The sequence below is a fragment of the Montipora foliosa genome, unplaced genomic scaffold, assembly GCF_036669935.1.
Source record: "Montipora foliosa isolate CH-2021 unplaced genomic scaffold, ASM3666993v2 scaffold_368, whole genome shotgun sequence".
Taxonomy (NCBI): domain Eukaryota; kingdom Metazoa; phylum Cnidaria; class Anthozoa; order Scleractinia; family Acroporidae; genus Montipora; species Montipora foliosa.
This window is the reverse complement of record NW_027179667.1, coordinates 77,309-96,352: the sequence shown is the minus strand read 5'-3', so window position 1 is coordinate 96,352 and position 19,044 is coordinate 77,309. Positions and strand designations below refer to the sequence as shown.

The window sequence follows — 19,044 nt, the reverse complement described above, 5'->3', positions numbered from 1 at the left end:
AACACAACGCAAAAGAAATCTATCGCGATGGAGCAGTACAAACACACATCCACTTACGTTTTCGAAACGATGAACGAGGATAAGAGCTCGACCCGCAGTCCATTTCTTGTCTCACTCGTCTATAGAAGGAAAACGATGCGGCTGAAATAAACACTTACTCTCGCTCTCTCTACGGCCAAGAATGAAAGAAATAAAATCACAGTTTTGCAGTGCACCAAGTACGGAACATTCACCTACAATTTCAGCAGTGGAATTCACAAATACAACTCACCTTCCTTAGTCCTTACACCGCCACCGCAACTCCTTCCCTGCCCTGCCTGAAACGTTACCAACAAACCTTCCCATTAGCCAACTTTGCCACCGGGGTTTGGTGCGGGGACTAGCGCGAACGCAGGTCCCCACTACCAGAAATTATACGCTCGAGTTACCCACATTTGGGGTAATCGCAAGGGTCAACCCAATCGAAGTGCAATGAAAGAGCCTCACCTTGAGAGGACTGCCTCCCTGATCACAGTGCCTCCCGCGTCAGGTAAGTATGCCTTTTCAACCTCTCCGGAACCGCAAAACGCAACTTGTCTGCGCATACCATGTGGTAATGGGGGTCACGTGCTCCTCGTCCTGTCGTGTCGTGCTGTCCTATCGCTGCTATGCTACCTAGAAAAGAGAAGAGAATGTGAAGGTTGGTTGCTTGGTCATTTGTTCTGCTTTCACTTGATTATTTCTTCCCCAGAGGGAAGTGGGCCACGCTCGGAGGTAGTGCTATACCGAGGCAACCCGTGGCCGGGACGAGGCAAGCCTCTTTTCCACGGCCCAGTTCCAAAAATCAGTTTAATATATGAGCTGCTCGATGAGCAGCGTATCAGATATTAAGCTGATAAGAACAGATACTACACTTGATCTTAGCCAAAAGGCCGAGAAGCGATGCCCGTAAATGCTCACAGCGGACAAGGTGCTCCCAGTCTCATGGCCACGAGATATGGTGGTCCGATTACAATCCGTGCCAAGGAAGGAATGCCCAAAGCCAACCTGAAAGCGAGGCGCACACAACGATCGCCCTTGTACAGTGGGCAGCAGGACCAGCATTGCATGGCACTTGCGTTGACGGCAAGAGGACAAATGCACATTGTGCTTGCTCTGACCTCGTTTTTATTTTCCCTTATAACAAAGTTAATTTTCACGGCGAATTACTTGTCTACGACCATACCACAGGGAAAACACCGGTTCTCGTCCGATCACCGAAGTTAAGCCCTGTCGGGCGGGGTTAGTACTTGGATGGGAGACCGCCTGGGAATACCCCGTGTTGTAGGCTTCCCTTTTTCCTTCTGTACACTTGATTATCTCAAAAAATCTCAGTTTCCTTTATGAAAGAACATTCCAAACCAGGTTTTTGAACACACAACATGCCAACGATATGTCAAAGATGAGACATACAACAAAAACAAAATAGTTCACACGAGAAAGTGGAACTTGTATCCCAAGGGAGCGCGTGCGCGCGAGATCTTATCAATCCAACGTTTATGACATGAAACGTATCTTTTCGTGTGAGCAAAGAACAGGATACGACAAGTAAAAAATGCATGCACTGTTATGCATTAGATGGAAGTTAACCTAGCCCGGATGATATGCATACAACGAAGGCTACAACACTACAACATTGATCCTGCGAAACGTGACTTACGTGACGTAGCGCACTTCAAAGTCTTACTGTTCCTGCTCAACACGGACAGTACGTATTCAAAGGGCCGATAAGACACTATCCTGACCATGAAAGATTTACTTTTTATGATAACAATCCAATTAACTGATAACATAGAGAAACCACAAGTGTTGGCCACAGAAATGTAACGCCAACTGATCTGGCGGGTCCTCAGTTACTCAATGCAAAACGGGCTCTCCAGAACGCAACATAACACAACGCAAAAGAAATCTATCGCGATGGAGCAGTACAAACACACATCCACTTACGTTTTCGAAACGATGCACGAGGATAAGAGCTCGACCCGCTGGCATTTTCTTGTCTCACTCGTCTATCGATGGAAATCGATGCGGCTGAAATAAACACGTCCTCTCGCTCTCTCTACGGCCAAGAATGAAAGAAATAAAATCACAGTTTTGCAGTGCACCAAGTACGGAACATTCACCTACAATTTCAGCAGTGGAATTCACAAATACAACTCACCTTCCTTAGTCCTTACACCGCCACCGCATCTCCTTCCCTGCCCTGCCTGAAACGTTACCAACAAACCTTCCCATTAGCCAACTTTGCCACCCGGGGTTTGGTGCGGGGACTAGCGCGAACGCAGGTCCCCACTACCAGAAATTATACGCTCGAGTTACCCACATTTGGGGTAATCGCAAGGGTCAACCCAATCGAAGTGCAATGAAAGAGCCTCACCTTGAGAGGACTGCCTCCCTGATCACAGTGCCTCCCGCGTCAGGTAAGTATGCCTTTTCAACCTCTCCGGAACCGCAAAACGCAACTTGTCTGCGCATACCATGTGGTAATGGGGGGTCACGTGCTCCTCGTCCTGTCGTGTCGTGCTGTCCACTCGCTGCTATGCTACCTAGAAAAGAGAAGAGAATGTGAAGGTTGGTTGCTTGGTCATTTGTTCTGCTTTCACTTGATTATTTCTTCCCCAGAGGGAAGTGGGCCACGCTCGGAGGTAGTGCTATACCGAGGCAACCCGTGGCCGGGACGAGGCAAGCCTCTTTTCCACGGCCCAGTTCCAAAAATCAGTTTAATATATGAGCTGCTCGATGAGCAGCGTATCAGATATTAAGCTGATAAGAACAGATACTACACTTGATCTTAGCCAAAAGGCCGAGAAGCGATGCCCGTAAATGCTCACAGCGGACAAGGTGCTCCCAGTCTCATGCCACGAGATATGGTGGTCCGATTACAATCCGTGCCAAGGAAGGAATGCCCAAAGCCAACCTGAAAGCGAGGCGCACACAACGATCGCCCTTGTACAGTGGGCAGCAGGACCAGCATTGCATGGCACTTGCGTTGACGGCAAGAGGACAAATGCACATTGTGCTTGCTCTGACCTCGTTTTTATTTTCCCTTATAACAAAGTTAATTTTCACGGCGAATTACTTGTCTACGACCATACCACAGGGAAAACACCGGTTCTCGTCCGATCACCGAAGTTAAGCCCTGTCGGGCGGGGTTAGTACTTGGATGGGAGACCGCCTGGGAATACCCCGTGTTGTAGGCTTCCCTTTTTCCTTCTGTACACTTGATTATCTCAAAAAATCTCAGTTTCCTTAATGAAAGAACATTCCAAACCAGGTTTTTTTGAACACAACATGCCAACGATATGTCAAAGATGAGACATACAACAAAAACAAAATAGTTCACACGAGAAAGTGGAACTTGTATTCCCAAGGGAGCGCGTGCGCGCGAGATCTTATCAATCCAACGTTTATGACATGAAACGTATCTCTTTCGTGTGAGCAAAGAACAGGATACGACAAGTAAAAAATGCATGCACTGTTATGCATTAGATGGAAGTTAACCTAGCCCGGATGATATGCATACAACGAAGGCTACAACACTACAACATTGATCCTGCGAAAACGTGACTTACGTGACGTAGCGCACTTCAAAGTCTTACTGTTCCCTGCTCAACACGGACAGTACGTATTCAAAGGGCCGATAAGACACTATCCTGACCATGAAAGATTTACTTTTTATGATAACAATCCAATTAACTGATAACATAGAGAAACCACAAAGTGTTGGCCACAGAAATGTAACGCCAACTGATCTGGCGGGTCCTCAGTTACTCAATGCAAAACGGGCTCTCCAGAACGCAACATAACACAACGCAAAAGAAATCTATCGCGATGGAGCAGTACAAACACACATCCACTTACGTTTTCGAAACGATGCACGAGGATAAGAGCTCGACCCGCTGGCATTTTCTTGTCTCACTCGTCTATCGATGGAAATCGATGCGGCTGAAATAAACACGTCCTCTCGCTCTCTCTACGGCCAAGAATGAAAGAAATAAAATCACAGTTTTGCAGTGCACCAAGTACGGAACATTCACCTACAATTTCAGCAGTGGAATTCACAAATACAACTCACCTTCCTTAGTCCTTACACCGCCACCGCATCTCCTTCCCTGCCCTGCCTGAAACGTTACCAACAAACCTTCCCATTAGCCAACTTTGCCACCGGGGTTTGGTGCGGGGGACTAGCGCGAACGCAGGTCCCCACTACCAGAAATTATACGCTCGAGTTACCCACATTTGGGGTAATCGCAAGGGTCAACCCAATCGAAGTGCAATGAAAGAGCCTCACCTTGAGAGGACTGCCTCCCTGATCACAGTGCCTCCCGCGTCAGGTAAGTATGCCTTTTCAACCTCTCCGGAACCGCAAAACGCAACTTGTCTGCGCATACCATGTGGTAATGGGGGTCACGTGCTCCTCGTCCTGTCGTGTCGTGCTGTCCACTCGCTGCTATGCTACCTAGAAAGAGAGAAGAGAATGTGAAGGTTGGTTGCTTGGTCATTTGTTCTGCTTTCACTTGATTATTTCTTCCCCAGAGGGAAGTGGGCCACGCTCGGAGGTAGTGCTATACCGAGGCAACCCGTGGCCGGGACGAGGCAAGCCTCTTTTCCACGGCCCAGTTCCAAAAATCAGTTTAATATATGAGCTGCTCGATGAGCAGCGTATCAGATATTAAGCTGATAAGAACAGATACTACACTTGATCTTAGCCAAAAGGCCGAGAAGCGAAGCGATGCCCGTAAATGCTCACAGCGGACAAGGTGCTCCCAGTCTCATGGCCACGAGATATGGTGGTCCGATTACAATCCGTGCCAAGGAAGGAATGCCCAAAGCCAACCTGAAAGCGAGGCGCACACAACGATCGCCCTTGTACAGTGGGCAGCAGGACCAGCATTGCATGGCACTTGCGTTGACGGCAAGAGGACAAATGCACATTGTGCTTGCTCTGACCTCGTTTTTATTTTCCCTTATAACAAAGTTAATTTTCACGGCGAATTACTTGTCTACGACCATACCACAGGGAAAACACCGGTTCTCGTCCGATCACCGAAGTTAAGCCCTGTCGGGCGGGGTTAGTACTTGGATGGGAGACCGCCTGGGAATACCCCGTGTTGTAGGCTTCCTTTTTCCTTCTGTACACTTGATTATCTCAAAAAATCTCAGTTTCCTTTAATGAAAGAACATTCCAAACCAGGTTTTTTGAACACAACATGCCAACGATATGTCAAAGATGAGACATACAACAAAAACAAAATAGTTCACACGAGAAAGTGGAACTTGTATTCCCAAGGGAGCGCGTGCGCGCGAGATCTTATCAATCCAACGTTTATGACATGAAACGTATCTTTTCGTGTGAGCAAAGAACAGGATACGACAAGTAAAAAATGCATGCACTGTTATGCATTAGATGGAAGTTAACCTAGCCCGGATGATATGCATACAACGAAGGCTACAACACTACAACATTGATCCTGCGAAAACGTGACTTACGTGACGTAGCGCACTTCAAAGTCTTACTGTTCCCTGCTCAACACGGACAGTACGTATTCAAAGGGCCGATAAGACACTATCCTGACCATGAAAGATTTACTTTTTATGATAACAATCCAATTAACTGATAACATAGAAAAACCACAAAGTGTTGGCCACAGAAATGTAACGCCAACTGATCTGGCGGGTCCTCAGTTACTCAATGCAAAACGGGCTCTCCAGAACGCAACATAACACAACGCAAAAGAAATCTATCGCGATGGAGCAGTACAAACACACATCCACTTACGTTTTCGAAACGATGCACGAGGATAAGAGCTCGACCCGCTGGCATTTTCTTGTCTCACTCGTCTATCGATGGAAATCGATGCGGCTGAAATAAACACGTCCTCTCGCTCTCTCTACGGCCAAGAATGAAAGAAATAAAATCACAGTTTTGCAGTGCACCAAGTACGGAACATTCACCTACAATTTCAGCAGTGGAATTCACAAATACAACTCACCTTCCTTAGTCCTTACACCCGCCACCGCATCTCCTTCCCTGCCCTGCCTGAAACGTTACCAACAAACCTTCCCATTAGCCAACTTTGCCACCGGGGTTTGGTGCGGGGACTAGCGCGAACGCAGGTCCCCACTACCAGAAATTATACGCTCGAGTTACCCACATTTGGGGTAATCGCAAGGGTCAACCCAATCGAAGTGCAATGAAAGAGCCTCACCTTGAGAGGACTGCCTCCCTGATCACAGTGCCTCCCGCGTCAGGTAAGTATGCCTTTTCAACCTCTCCGGAACCGCAAAACGCAACTTGTCTGCGCATACCATGTGGTAATGGGGGTCACGTGCTCCTCGTCCTGTCGTGTCGTGCTGTCCACTCGCTGCTATGCTACCTAGAAAAGAGAAGAGAATGTGAAGGTTGGTTGCTTGGTCATTGTTCTGCTTTCACTTGATTATTTCTTCCCAGAGGGAAGTGGGCCACGCTCGGAGGTAGTGCTATACCGAGGCAACCCGTGGCCGGGACGAGGCAAGCCTCTTTTCCACGGCCAGTTCCAAAAATCAGTTTAATATATGAGCTGCTCGATGAGCAGCGCGTATCAGATATTAAGCTGATAAGAACAGATACTACACTTGATCTTAGCCAAAGGCCGAGAAGCGATGCCCGTAAATGCTCACAGCGGACAAGGTGCTCCCAGTCTCATGGCCACGAGATATGGTGGTCCGATTACAATCCGTGCCAAGGAAGGAATGCCCAAAGCCAACCTGAAAGCGAGGCGCGCACACAACGATCGCCCTTGTACAGTGGGCAGCAGGACCAGCATTGCATGGCACTTGCGTTGACGGCAAGAGGACAAATGCACATTGTGCTTGCTCTGACCTCGTTTTTATTTTCCCTTATAACAAAGTTAATTTTCACGGCGAAATTACTTGTCTACGACCATACCACAGGGAAAACACCGGTTCTCGTCCGATCACCGAAGTTAAGCCCTGTCGGGCGGGGTTAGTACTTGGATGGGAGACCGCCTGGGAATACCCCGTGTTGTAGGCTTCCCCTTTTTCCTTCTGTACACTTGATTATCTCAAAAAATCTCAGTTTCCTTTAATGAAAGAACATTCCAAACCAGGTTTTTTGAACACAACATGCCAACGATATGTCAAAGATGAGACATACAACAAAAACAAAATAGTTCACACGAGAAAGTGGAACTTGTATTCCCAAGGGAGCGCGTGCGCGCGAGATCTTATCAATCCAACGTTTATGACATGAAACGTATCTTTTCGTGTGAGCAAAGAACAGGATACGACAAGTAAAAAATGCATGCACTGTTATGCATTAGATGGAAGTTAACCTAGCCCGGATGATATGCATACAACGAAGGCTACAACACTACAACATTGATCCTGCGAAAACGTGACTTACGTGACGTAGCGCACTTCAAAGTCTTACTGTTCCCTGCTCAACACGGACAGTACGTATTCAAAGGGCCGATAAGACACTATCCTGACCATGAAAGATTTACTTTTTATGATAACAATCCAATTAACTGATAACATAGAGAAACACAAAGTGTTGGCCACAGAAATGTAACGCCAACTGATCTGGCGGGTCCTCAGTTACTCAATGCAAAACGGGCTCTCCAGAACGCAACATAACACAACGCAAAAGAAATCTATCGCGATGGAGCAGTACAAACACACATCCACTTACGTTTTCGAAACGATGCACGAGGATAAGAGCTCGACCCGCTGGCATTTTCTTGTCTCACTCGTCTATCGATGGAAATCGATGCGGCTGAAATAAACACGTCCTCTCGCTCTCTCTACGGCCAAGAATGAAAGAAATAAAATCACAGTTTTGCAGTGCACCAAGTACGGAACATTCACCTACATTTCAGCAGTGGAATTCACAAATACAACTCACCTTCCTTAGTCCTTACACCGCCACCGCATCTCCTTCCCTGCCCTGCCTGAAACGTTACCAACAAACCTTCCCATTAGCCAACTTTGCCACCGGGGTTTTGGTGCGGGGACTAGCGCGAACGCAGGTCCCCACTACCAGAATTATACGCTCGAGTTACCCACATTTGGGGTAATCGCAAGGGTCAACCCAATCGAAGTGCAATGAAAGAGCCTCACCTTGAGAGGACTGCCTCCCTGATCACAGTGCCTCCCGCGTCAGGTAAGTATGCCTTTTCAACCTCTCCGGAACCGCAAAACGCAACTTGTCTGCGCATACCATGTGGTAATGGGGGTCACGTGCTCCTCGTCCTGTCGTGTCGTGCTGTCCACTCGCTGCTATGCTACCTAGAAAAAGAGAAGAGAATGTGAAGGTTGGTTGCTTGGTCATTTGTTCTGCTTTCACTTGATTATTTCTTCCCCAGAGGGAAGTGGGCCACGCTCGGAGGTAGTGCTATACCGAGGCAACCCGTGGCCGGGACGAGGCAAGCCTCTTTTCCACGGCCCAGTTCCAAAAATCAGTTTAATATATGAGCTGCTCGATGAGCAGCGTATCAGATATTAAGCTGATAAGAACAGATACTACACTTGATCTTAGCCAAAAGGCCGAGAAGCGATGCCCGTAAATGCTCACAGCGGACAAGGTGCTCCCAGTCTCATGGCCACGAGATATGGTGGTCCGATTACAATCCGTGCCAAGGAAGGAATGCCCCAAAGCCAACCTGAAAGCGAGGCGCACACAACGATCGCCCTTGTACAGTGGCAGCAGGACCAGCATTGCATGGCACTTGCGTTGACGGCAAGAGGACAAATGCACATTGTGCTTGCTCTGACCTCGTTTTTATTTTCCCTTATAACAAAGTTAATTTTCACGGCGAATTACTTGTCTACGACCATACCACAGGGAAAACACCGGTTCTCGTCCGATCACCGAAGTTAAGCCCTGTCGGGCGGGGTTAGTACTTGGATGGGAGACCGCCTGGGAATACCCCGTGTTGTAGGCTTCCCTTTTTCCTTCTGTACACTTGATTATCTCAAAAAATCTCAGTTTCCTTAATGAAAGAACATTCCAAACCAGGTTTTTTGAACACAACATGCCAACGATATGTCAAAGATGAGACATACAACAAAAACAAAATAGTTCACACGAGAAAGTGGAACTTGTATTCCCAAGGGAGCGCGTGCGCGCGAGATCTTATCAATCCAACGTTTATGACATGAAACGTATCTTTTCGTGTGAGCAAAGAACAGGATACGACAAGTAAAAAATGCATGCACTGTTATGCATTAGATGGAAGTTAACCTAGCCCGGATGATATGCATACAACGAAGGCTACAACACTACAACATTGATCCTGCGAAAACGTGACTTACGTGACGTAGCGCACTTCAAAGTCTTACTGTTCCCTGCTCAACACGGACAGTACGTATTCAAAGGGCCGATAAGACACTATCCTGACCATGAAAGATTTACTTTTTATGATAACAATCCAATTAACTGATAACATAGAGAAACCACAAAGTGTTGGCCACAGAAATGTAACGCCAACTGATCTGGCGGGTCCTCAGTTACTCAATGCAAAACGGGCTCTCCAGAACGCAACATAACACAACGCAAAAGAAATCTATCGCGATGGAGCAGTACAAACACACATCCACTTACGTTTTTCGAAACGATGCACGAGGATAAGAGCTCGACCCGCTGGCATTTTCTTGTCTCACTCGTCTATCGATGGAAATCGATGCGGCTGAAATAAACACGTCCTCTCGCTCTCTCTACGGCCAAGAATGAAAGAAATAAAATCACAGTTTTGCAGTGCACCAAGTACGGAACATTCACCTACAATTTCAGCAGTGGAATTCACAAATACAACTCACCTTCCTTAGTCCTTACACCGCCACCGCATCTCCTTCCCTGCCCTGCCTGAACGTTACGTTACCAACAAACCTTCCCATTAGCCAACTTTGCCACCGGGGTTTGGTGCGCGGGGACTAGCGCGAACGCAGGTCCCCACTACCAGAAATTATACGCTCGAGTTTACCCACATTTGGGGTAATCGCAAGGGTCAACCCAATCGAAGTGCAATGAAAGAGCCTCACCTTGAGAGGACTGCCTCCCTGATCACAGTGCCTCCCGCGTCAGGTAAGTATGCCTTTTCAACCTCTCCGGACCGCAAAACGCAACTTGTCTGCGCATACCATGTGGTAATGGGGGTCACGTGCTCCTCGTCCTGTCGTGTCGTGCTGTCCACTCGCTGCTATGCTACCTAGAAAAGAGAAGAGAATGTGAAGGTTGGTTGCTTGGTCATTTGTTCTGCTTTTCACTTGATTATTTCTCCCCAGAGGGAAGTGGGCCACGCTCGGAGGTAGTGCTATACCGAGGCAACCCGTGGCCGGGACGAGGCAAGCCTCTTTTCCACGCCCAGTTCCAAAAATCAGTTTAATATATGAGCTGCTCGATGAGCAGCGTATCAGATATTAAGCTGATAAGAACAGATACTACACTTGATCTTAGCCCAAAAGGCCGAGAAGCGATGCCCGTAAATGCTCACAGCGGACAAGGTGCTCCCCAGTCTCATGGCCACGAGATATGGTGGTCCGATTACAATCCGTGCCAAGGAAGGAATGCCCAAAGCCAACCTGAAAGCGAGGCGCACACAACGATCGCCCTTGTACAGTGGGCAGCAGGACCAGCATTGCATGGCACTTGCGTTGACGGCAAGAGGACAAATGCACATTGTGCTTGCTCTGACCTCGTTTTTATTTTCCCTTATAACAAAGTTAATTTTCACGGCGAATTACTTGTCTACGACCATACCACAGGGAAAACACCGGTTCTCGTCCGATCACCGAAGTTAAGCCCTGTCGGGCGGGGTTAGTACTTGGATGGGGAGACGCCTGGGAATACCCCGTGTTGTAGGCTTCCCTTTTTCCTTCTGTACACTTGATTATCTCAAAAAATCTCAGTTTCCTTTAATGAAAGAACATTCCAAACCAGGTTTTTTGAACACAACATGCCAACGATATGTCAAAGATGAGACATACAACAAAAACAAAATAGTTCACACGAGAAAGTGGAACTTGTATTCCCAAGGGAGCGCGTGCGCGCGAGATCTTATCAATCCAACGTTTATGACATGAAACGTATCTTTTCGTGTGAGCAAAGAACAGGATACGACAAGTAAAAAAATGCATGCACTGTTATGCATTAGATGGAAGTTAACCCTAGCCCGGATGATATGCATACAACGAAGGCTACACACACACTACAACATTGATCCTGCGAAAAACGTGACTTACGTGACGTAGCGCACTTCAAAAGTCTTACTGTTCCCTGCTCAACACGGACAGTACGTATTCAAAGGGCCGATAAGACACTATCCTGACCATGAAAGATTTACTTTTATGATAACAATCCAATTAACTGATAACATAGAGAAACCACAAAGTGTTGGCCACAGAAATGTAACGCCAACTGATCTGGCGGGTCCTCAGTTACTCAATGCAAAACGGGCTCTCCAGAACGCAACATAACACAACGCAAAAGAAATCTATCGCGATGGAGCAGTACAAACACACATCCACTTACGTTTTCGAAACGATGCACGAGGATAAGAGCTCGACCCGCTGGCATTTTCTTGTCTCACTCGTCTATCGATGGAAATCGATGCGGCTGAAATAAACACGTCCTCTCGCTCTCTCTACGGCCAAGAATGAAAGAAATAAAATCACAGTTTTGCAGTGCACCAAGTACGGAACATTCACCTACAATTTCAGCAGTGGAATTCACAAATACAACTCACCTTCCTTAGTCCTTACACCGCCACCGCATCTCCTTCCCTGCCCTGCCTGAAACGTTACCAACAAACCTTCCCATTAGCCAACTTTGCCACCGGGGTTTGGTGCGGGGACTAGCGCGAACGCAGGTCCCCACTACCAGAAATTATACGCTCGAGTTACCCACATTTGGGGTAATCGCAAGGGGTCAACCCAATCGAAGTGCAATGAAAGAGCCTCACCTTGAGAGGACTGCCTCCCTGATCACAGTGCCTCCCGCGTCAGGTAAGTATGCCTTTTCAACCTCTCCGGAACCGCAAAACGCAACTTGTCTGCGCATACCATGTGGTAATGGGGGTCACGTGCTCCTCGTCCTGTCGTGTCGTGCTGTCCACTCGCTGCTATGCTACCTAGAAAAGAGAAGAGAATGTGAAGGTTGGTTGCTTGGTCATTTGTTCTGCTTTCACTTGATTATTTCTTCCCCAGAGGGAAGTGGGCCACGCTCGGAGGTAGTGCTATACCGAGGCAACCCGTGGCCGGGACGAGGCAAGCCTCTTTTCCACGGCCCAGTTCCAAAAATCAGTTTAATATATGAGCTGCTCGATGAGCAGCGTATCAGATATTAAGCTGATAAGAACAGATACTACACTTGATCTTAGCCAAAAGGCCGAGAAGGATGCCCGTAAATGCTCACAGCGGACAAGGTGCTCCCAGTCTCATGGCCACGAGATATGGTGGTCCGATTACAATCCGTGCCAAGGAAGGAATGCCCAAAGCCAACCTGAAAGCGAGGCGCACACAACGATCGCCCTTGTACAGTGGGCAGCAGGACCAGCATTGCATGGCACTTGCGTTGACGGCAAGAGGACAAATGCACATTGTGCTTGCTCTGACCTCGTTTTTATTTTCCCTTATAACAAAGTTAATTTTCACGGCGAATTACTTGTCTACGACCATACCACAGGGAAAACACCGGTTCTCGTCCGATCACCGAAGTTAAGCCCTGTCGGGCGGGGTTAGTACTTGGATGGGAGACCGCCTGGGAATACCCCGTGTTGTAGGCTTCCCTTTTTCCTTCTGTACACTTGATTATCTCAAAAAATCTCAGTTTCCTTTAATGAAAGAACATTCCAAACCAGGTTTTTTGAACACAACATGCCAACGATATGTCAAAGATGAGACATACAACAAAAACAAAATAGTTCACACGAGAAAGTGGAACTTGTATTCCCAAGGGAGCGCGTGCGCGCGAGATCTTATCAATCCAACGTTTATGACATGAAACGTATCTTTTCGTGTGAGCAAAGAACAGGATACGACAAGTAAAAAATGCATGCACTGTTATGCATTAGATGGAAGTTAACCTAGCCCGGATGATATGCATACAACGAAGGCTACAACACTACAACATTGATCCTGCGAAAACGTGACTTACGTGACGTAGCGCACTTCAAAGTCTTACTGTTCCCTGCTCAACACGGACAGTACGTATTCAAAGGGCCGATAAGACACTATCCTGACCATGAAAGATTTACTTTTTATGATAACAATCCAATTAACTGATAACATAGAGAAACCACAAAGTGTTGGCCACAGAAATGTAACGCCAACTGATCTGGCGGGTCCTCAGTTACTCAATGCAAAACGGGCTCTCCAGAACGCAACATAACACAACGCAAAAGAAATCTATCGCGATGGAGCAGTACAAACACACATCCACTTACGTTTTCGAAACGATGCACGAGGATAAGAGCTCGACCCGCTGGCATTTTCTTGTCTCACTCGTCTATCGATGGAAATCGATGCGGCTGAAATAAACACGTCCTCTCGCTCTCTCTACGGCCAAGAATGAAAGAAATAAAATCACAGTTTTGCAGTGCACCAAGTACGGAACATTCACCTACAATTTCAGCAGTGGAATTCACAAATACAACTCACCTTCCTTAGTCCTTACACCGCCACCGCATCTCCTTCCCTGCCCTGCCTGAAACGTTACCAACAAACCTTCCCATTAGCCAACTTTGCCACCGGGGTTTGGTGCGGGGACTAGCGCGAACGCAGGTCCCCACTACCAGAAATTATACGCTCGAGTTACCCACATTTGGGGTAATCGCAAGGGTCAACCCAATCGAAGTGCAATGAAAGAGCCTCACCTTGAGAGGACTGCCTCCCTGATCACAGTGCCTCCCGCGTCAGGTAAGTATGCCTTTTCAACCTCTCCGGAACCGCAAAACGCAACTTGTCTGCGCATACCATGTGGTAATGGGGGTCACGTGCTCCTCGTCCTGTCGTGTCGTGCTGTCCACTCGCTGCTATGCTACCTAGAAAAGAGAAGAGAATGTGAAGGTTGGTTGCTTGGTCATTTGTTCTGCTTTCACTTGATTATTTCTTCCCCAGAGGGAAGTGGGCCACGCTCGGAGGTAGTGCTATACCGAGGCAACCCGTGGCCGGGACGAGGCAAGCCTCTTTTCCACGGCCCAGTTCCAAAAATCAGTTTAATATATGAGCTGCTCGATGAGCAGCGGTGAATGGCAGACCAAAGGTCACCAGTCGACAGACTCATCCAACGCCTGAGGCATTGGTCACCAGTATTAGGCGACAGAGGCGAAATAAAACTAAGCAAATCAGGTGGTACAGAGGGTGAATTAAGCAGGTGGCCCGAAGCGAAAAACGAGCTTGTTGGAAACATAGAGGCGATGACTCCATCCGCCCCCCACTGGCGGGCAAAATAACGTCGACGTCTCCGGGTTGAAAAACGCTTGAAGAGCAAGGGGAGGTGGAACTTGACACGGGCCTTTGCTCCCTCAATGACGGCGAGGGCCCCAGGTTGACAGAACGAAAGCGGTAGTCATTGCGGGCCAGCCAGATGTGAAACTTACAGGCACACAACAGGTAACTGAAGACTTTGGGCACTGCGTGAAGCTCAGTGGAATTGAAACCAAAAAGTAAATGGCGACGCTCAAGCACAGGACACATAGGCGAGAAATGAAAAAGGAGGGACTGTAGCCAACCAACAACACTTTGAGCAAGGGGACACACAAAGAGCAAATGCGACAGTGACTCGACGACAGGACCACAAAAACAAGCGGAGGAGACAGATAAACCAAAAGAGAGAAGACGCTCAGCAGTGTAAATCACACCATGAGCTACCTTCCAGGAGAAATCAACAACAAAGCGGTCAAAATCAAAGAAGTGGAACTGGCGCCACGTATCATACCAGTAAAGGTCCCCAAAGGAGGGAAAGAACTTAACTACACAGTGCGGTGTGACAGAGGAACAGGATAAAAGAAACTGGTAACCGACTTTGGCAGAGAAAAAAAGCCACGGAGGCGACAACGTGAGGGTCAGAGGATGCGAAAACCAAAGTTCCCCGGGAGGGGGAAAAAGAGCCACCAAGCGACTCCCAGGCCAAAAGCAAAGAGGAGTAAAATGGCGGTAACAGGGACCTGTCGAAGGCAGCGGGACGGGAGAAAACATCAAGAGAGGAGGCAGCAAAACACGATTGAAACCAGTACGACACAAAGGAGGACCAGCTTGACGAGGACAAAGTAGACCGTTTGACCCACTGACCCAGAAGCGACCAAACCTTGAGCTTAATGTCCACCACCGAGAAACCTCCCAGCGATGTGGGCTGAACGACCACAGCACGTGCAACGAGCTCCCGCTTGGTTTTCCAGAAGAATGAGAAAACAAGGGAGTTAAGTTCTTTAAGTACCCAGGGGGGCATGTGGACCAGGGATGCCACATACCAAACCCTGGCGAGGGCCAGGCAATTGATGACCAAAGCCTTGCCATGAAAAGACAAGGAGCGCTGACGCCAGGAGGAGAGGACGCGTTCCACAGCCTCTATCCGAGGCCGCCAATTAGTTCATCAATGTCATGCGGGCCAATGAAGACTCCGAGGATTTTAAGCTTAGAAGATGTCCAGTCGAGAGGGACAGGGGGGTCAGTTCGGCCAGCCCAAGACCCCAGCCACAAGCCGCGAGACTTTGTCAGGTTGAGCTTGGATCCAGAACCAAGCTCATACCTTGTGTAGGTGTCAAAAACAGCCCTAATGGAGGCATCGGAGGACAAGATGAGCGATGTGTCATCCGCGTACTGGGAAATTGGAGAGAGCGGTGAGGGCAGTCCAGGCAGCAAAGGTCCAGTAATGGCGGGATTTGCTCGAATATTGGCGGCCAAGACCTCAGCGACCATAACATACAGCAAAGGTGCGAGGGGGCAGCCTTGACGCACCCCCCGTGTGAGACTGAAAAAGTTTGAGACATGACCGTTAACAATGACAGCACTCTGAACAGCATTATAGAAAAGGCGGATCCAGCGCAGAAAGGAGGTTTGGAAACCCATTCTGCAGAGGGTGGCATGCAGAAAGGACCAATCAACGCGATCAAACGCTTTTTCTTGGTCGAGCGAGAGGATGGCACAAGGAGACCCGGATTGCGTGGCGTAATGGACCATGTCTCGGAGATAAGCGACGTTCTCACCAATATAACGACCGGGGACACCACAGGTTTGATCCTCAGCCACCACGGCATGAATAACCTTCAGGAGACGCCCAGCGATGACGCGGGCAGCGAGCTTGTAGTCCACACTAAGGAGGGAAATTGGCCGCCAGTTACGAGGGTTCAGCCGGTCACCCGTCTTAAAGATGAGAGAAATGATGCCTCGACGCTGAGAGAGGCTGAGAGTGCCAGCCTCATAACATGAGTTCAGGACGAGCACGAGGTCCTGTCCGAGCACCGGCCAGAATTTGACATAAAACTCCATAGGGAGGCCATCCAAGCCCGGGGTCTTGCCTCGAGCCATCCCACATAAAGCAGTATAACACTCCTCCGACTGGAGAGGACCATCACACTGTTGAGCCTGGTCGGCGGACAAGGTGGAGGTGAGGGCGTCGAGCAGGGAAAGAGCCACGTCCCCGTCAGTAGGCTCGGCACTAAACAAGTTAGAATAAAAGGAAGCAAAAGCCTGGCATAGGTCCTTTGAACTCGAGACCACTGTGCCATCATCGCATCGAAGTGCTGAAATAAGTCGGTCGGCGGCACGCTTCTTTTCCAGACGGAAGAAAAAGGCCGAGGAGGTTTCACCTTCCTCAACCCATTGGCCCGAGCACGGACTTGGGCTCCCCGAGCTGCCTCGAGGTCTAGGGCAGCAAGGGCAGACAGGGTAGAATGGTACGGCTCAACACAGGAGGTGAAACCGGCATCAACACGGTTCTTAAGATGCCCAGCTAGTCGGCCAAGGAGGTCTCGACACTGCGATGTTTTCTTTCGAGCGCTCAGCGCAATATTTAATTGTGAGGCCTTTGATTTGGCTCTTGCCCTTATCCCACCACTTAGCTAGTGACGGGAAGGACAGCATGGACTGCCTCCAAACGGACCAAAAATTAGTGATATGCTGGATATAGTCCTCATCATTGAGGACAGAAATGTTGAGCTTCCAGAAACTGTCCCAGGAGCAGCAATGTCTGGGACACTACAAGAAAGCACCACACCACAGTGATCCGAAAACGGACAAGGAATAATATCGCAAGTCAAGACTGATGGTAACAGGAGTACGGGGCACCAATGAGATCAATACGGGAGGCCATAAGGCCGTCTGAGCGAGTCCAAGAGAAGGCAGAATCGGAAGGATGCAGGTGCCTCCAAATGTCCAGACAACAGCAGGAGTCAAAAAGACGTTTTAAGGTAGCAGTACTTTCGCGGGAAGTGTCAGAGACATTGGAGCCCCGACGATCGAGGGCGCGGTCGAACACAGTGTTAAAGTCCCCGGCAAGGAAGGTCGGATAGGTGGGATCAACCCAAGACGAGACGTCGTCCAGGAAGTCGTCACGGGCTGGGTTGCGATTGGGGGCGTAGAGACAGCAGATACGAAACGGGTGCCCAGAATGGGTAAAGTGGCAAAAAACAACACGCCCAGCGGTGTCACACCAAGAGCTCGTAAGGGTGACCGTGGGGCGGAATAAAATGATGCAACCACAAGAGTGTGCAGAGCCAACAGAAGCAACTGCATTAAAACCAGATGAACGAAACCAGACTGACATTCACTGTCTGAAGAGCAGTGGGCCCTCTTGTAGGCAGACAATGTCAGGGACCTGAGGAAAGGAACGTAACCAGTGCAGAACACCAGCGCGCTTGGACGAGTCCCTGAGACCATTGGTGTTTAAGGAGAGGATAGAGAGAGCCATAACTGAGAAGAAAGAGAGAGACAGCACAACTAGGAGCGACGGCTCCGAACCGGGGCAGGGGGAGCCAAGGAGGGAAGGCCAGAATGAACAGCCCTCCCAGACTCCCTGCCCTTTCCAGACTTCGAGCGGCCGGGGACCGCAGAACCAGGAAGAGGTTTCTTCGCTTTCTTCTTAGACTTGACCTGATCATCAGAGGAAGCCTCAACATCCGAAAGTCCACGCTTAGTGACTGGTGAATCAGTCAGCTCGACCTCGTTAACCATTACGGGAGACAGAGATAGAACCTGTGGGGTATTTACAGGGGTTACATTGATGCCCGTTAAAGGGTCATCGTCACTAAATATACTTTGACTGTATTCAGTCTCATTAACTAGTTCATTATCATTCGTATCCATTTCTTTTCCATTATTACTATTATCCATTTCCATTTCTTTTCCATTAACTACAGCATTATTTGTCATTTCTTTTCCAGTAACTACATTATTACTATTATCCATTTCCATTTCTTTTCCATTAACTATAGTAGTATTGTCCATTACACCAACTACGTTACTACTAGTGTTAACATTGTATTACTCTGTGGCGCAGCCAAACCATCAGACGCAGCGGCGGGGGAGGCAGCCACCTGCACGCGCGTCGAGGACCCACCATTACCGTTTTAGGGAGGGCCGCACCCTCCTTAACATTTACTGGTGGCAGGAGAGGCCATGGGTGGAGTACCAGGGGGGATAACTCATTGTCCCTGAGGTCGGTGTGGGAACCCCAACTTGAAATACCAGGTTGCGTGGGGGCAGGAGGACGAAGGGTTACCCCCTCGTCCCCAGAGTCCTCATGGTCAGAGCTTGCAGGAGAAGTGGGAAGGTCCTCAGGACCAGAACTGACATCCAGGAGGGGAGGCAGCGACTCCGGGGGAGTGGCACCAACAACAAGTGAAGCGGACGGATGGGCGGGGGTCGCAGGCGAAGATGGTGGGTTCCCCCAGGCATTGGGGGGGTTGGGCAATCCCTGGCCATGTGACCAGGCTCCCGACACCTGCGGCACTTCCCGCGCAAGTCACAGTTTTTGGTGAGGTGTTCCCCACGACAGATATCACATTCGGCCGGCTGACCCACATACCACAC

General features: G+C 48.9%; 23 non-coding genes across 23 annotated transcripts; 7 read left to right on the top strand and 16 right to left on the bottom strand.

The window, feature by feature from the left end:
- Positions 1–373: 373 nt before the first annotated feature.
- LOC137987629 (U1 spliceosomal RNA) lies at positions 374–537 on the bottom strand. The gene has a single exon (XR_011120663.1). It is a non-coding gene; the product is annotated as a U1 spliceosomal RNA (small nuclear RNA).
- Positions 538–731: 194 nt separating this feature from the next.
- LOC137987647 (U2 spliceosomal RNA) lies at positions 732–923 on the bottom strand. Its single transcript, XR_011120680.1, has one exon. It is a non-coding gene; the product is annotated as a U2 spliceosomal RNA (small nuclear RNA).
- A 267-nt stretch (positions 924–1,190) lies between these two features.
- On the top strand, positions 1,191–1,309 carry LOC137987611 (5S ribosomal RNA). Its single transcript, XR_011120646.1, has one exon. It is a non-coding gene; the product is annotated as a 5S ribosomal RNA (ribosomal RNA).
- Positions 1,310–2,282: 973 nt separating this feature from the next.
- LOC137987628 (U1 spliceosomal RNA) lies at positions 2,283–2,446 on the bottom strand. The gene has a single exon (XR_011120662.1). It is a non-coding gene; the product is annotated as a U1 spliceosomal RNA (small nuclear RNA).
- Positions 2,447–2,641: 195 nt separating this feature from the next.
- On the bottom strand, positions 2,642–2,833 carry LOC137987646 (U2 spliceosomal RNA). Its single transcript, XR_011120679.1, has one exon. It is a non-coding gene; the product is annotated as a U2 spliceosomal RNA (small nuclear RNA).
- Positions 2,834–3,099: 266 nt separating this feature from the next.
- Positions 3,100–3,218, top strand: LOC137987609 (5S ribosomal RNA). Its single transcript, XR_011120644.1, has one exon. It is a non-coding gene; the product is annotated as a 5S ribosomal RNA (ribosomal RNA).
- Positions 3,219–4,196: 978 nt separating this feature from the next.
- Positions 4,197–4,360, bottom strand: LOC137987614 (U1 spliceosomal RNA). The gene has a single exon (XR_011120649.1). It is a non-coding gene; the product is annotated as a U1 spliceosomal RNA (small nuclear RNA).
- Positions 4,361–4,555: 195 nt separating this feature from the next.
- On the bottom strand, positions 4,556–4,747 carry LOC137987648 (U2 spliceosomal RNA). The gene has a single exon (XR_011120681.1). It is a non-coding gene; the product is annotated as a U2 spliceosomal RNA (small nuclear RNA).
- A 272-nt stretch (positions 4,748–5,019) lies between these two features.
- LOC137987608 (5S ribosomal RNA) lies at positions 5,020–5,138 on the top strand. Its single transcript, XR_011120643.1, has one exon. It is a non-coding gene; the product is annotated as a 5S ribosomal RNA (ribosomal RNA).
- A 976-nt stretch (positions 5,139–6,114) lies between these two features.
- LOC137987627 (U1 spliceosomal RNA) lies at positions 6,115–6,278 on the bottom strand. The gene has a single exon (XR_011120661.1). It is a non-coding gene; the product is annotated as a U1 spliceosomal RNA (small nuclear RNA).
- Positions 6,279–6,470: 192 nt separating this feature from the next.
- On the bottom strand, positions 6,471–6,662 carry LOC137987587 (U2 spliceosomal RNA). The gene has a single exon (XR_011120624.1). It is a non-coding gene; the product is annotated as a U2 spliceosomal RNA (small nuclear RNA).
- Positions 6,663–6,932: 270 nt separating this feature from the next.
- LOC137987607 (5S ribosomal RNA) lies at positions 6,933–7,051 on the top strand. The gene has a single exon (XR_011120642.1). It is a non-coding gene; the product is annotated as a 5S ribosomal RNA (ribosomal RNA).
- A 976-nt stretch (positions 7,052–8,027) lies between these two features.
- LOC137987631 (U1 spliceosomal RNA) lies at positions 8,028–8,190 on the bottom strand. Its single transcript, XR_011120665.1, has one exon. It is a non-coding gene; the product is annotated as a U1 spliceosomal RNA (small nuclear RNA).
- Positions 8,191–8,385: 195 nt separating this feature from the next.
- Positions 8,386–8,577, bottom strand: LOC137987644 (U2 spliceosomal RNA). The gene has a single exon (XR_011120677.1). It is a non-coding gene; the product is annotated as a U2 spliceosomal RNA (small nuclear RNA).
- A 267-nt stretch (positions 8,578–8,844) lies between these two features.
- LOC137987606 (5S ribosomal RNA) lies at positions 8,845–8,963 on the top strand. The gene has a single exon (XR_011120641.1). It is a non-coding gene; the product is annotated as a 5S ribosomal RNA (ribosomal RNA).
- Positions 8,964–9,945: 982 nt separating this feature from the next.
- On the bottom strand, positions 9,946–10,110 carry LOC137987613 (U1 spliceosomal RNA). Its single transcript, XR_011120648.1, has one exon. It is a non-coding gene; the product is annotated as a U1 spliceosomal RNA (small nuclear RNA).
- Positions 10,111–10,303: 193 nt separating this feature from the next.
- Positions 10,304–10,495, bottom strand: LOC137987651 (U2 spliceosomal RNA). The gene has a single exon (XR_011120683.1). It is a non-coding gene; the product is annotated as a U2 spliceosomal RNA (small nuclear RNA).
- A 268-nt stretch (positions 10,496–10,763) lies between these two features.
- On the top strand, positions 10,764–10,882 carry LOC137987612 (5S ribosomal RNA). The gene has a single exon (XR_011120647.1). It is a non-coding gene; the product is annotated as a 5S ribosomal RNA (ribosomal RNA).
- A 982-nt stretch (positions 10,883–11,864) lies between these two features.
- LOC137987630 (U1 spliceosomal RNA) lies at positions 11,865–12,029 on the bottom strand. The gene has a single exon (XR_011120664.1). It is a non-coding gene; the product is annotated as a U1 spliceosomal RNA (small nuclear RNA).
- A 194-nt stretch (positions 12,030–12,223) lies between these two features.
- Positions 12,224–12,415, bottom strand: LOC137987649 (U2 spliceosomal RNA). The gene has a single exon (XR_011120682.1). It is a non-coding gene; the product is annotated as a U2 spliceosomal RNA (small nuclear RNA).
- A 266-nt stretch (positions 12,416–12,681) lies between these two features.
- On the top strand, positions 12,682–12,800 carry LOC137987605 (5S ribosomal RNA). Its single transcript, XR_011120640.1, has one exon. It is a non-coding gene; the product is annotated as a 5S ribosomal RNA (ribosomal RNA).
- Positions 12,801–13,776: 976 nt separating this feature from the next.
- Positions 13,777–13,940, bottom strand: LOC137987626 (U1 spliceosomal RNA). Its single transcript, XR_011120660.1, has one exon. It is a non-coding gene; the product is annotated as a U1 spliceosomal RNA (small nuclear RNA).
- Positions 13,941–14,134: 194 nt separating this feature from the next.
- LOC137987599 (U2 spliceosomal RNA) lies at positions 14,135–14,325 on the bottom strand. Its single transcript, XR_011120635.1, has one exon. It is a non-coding gene; the product is annotated as a U2 spliceosomal RNA (small nuclear RNA).
- Positions 14,326–19,044: the final 4,719 nt, after the last annotated feature.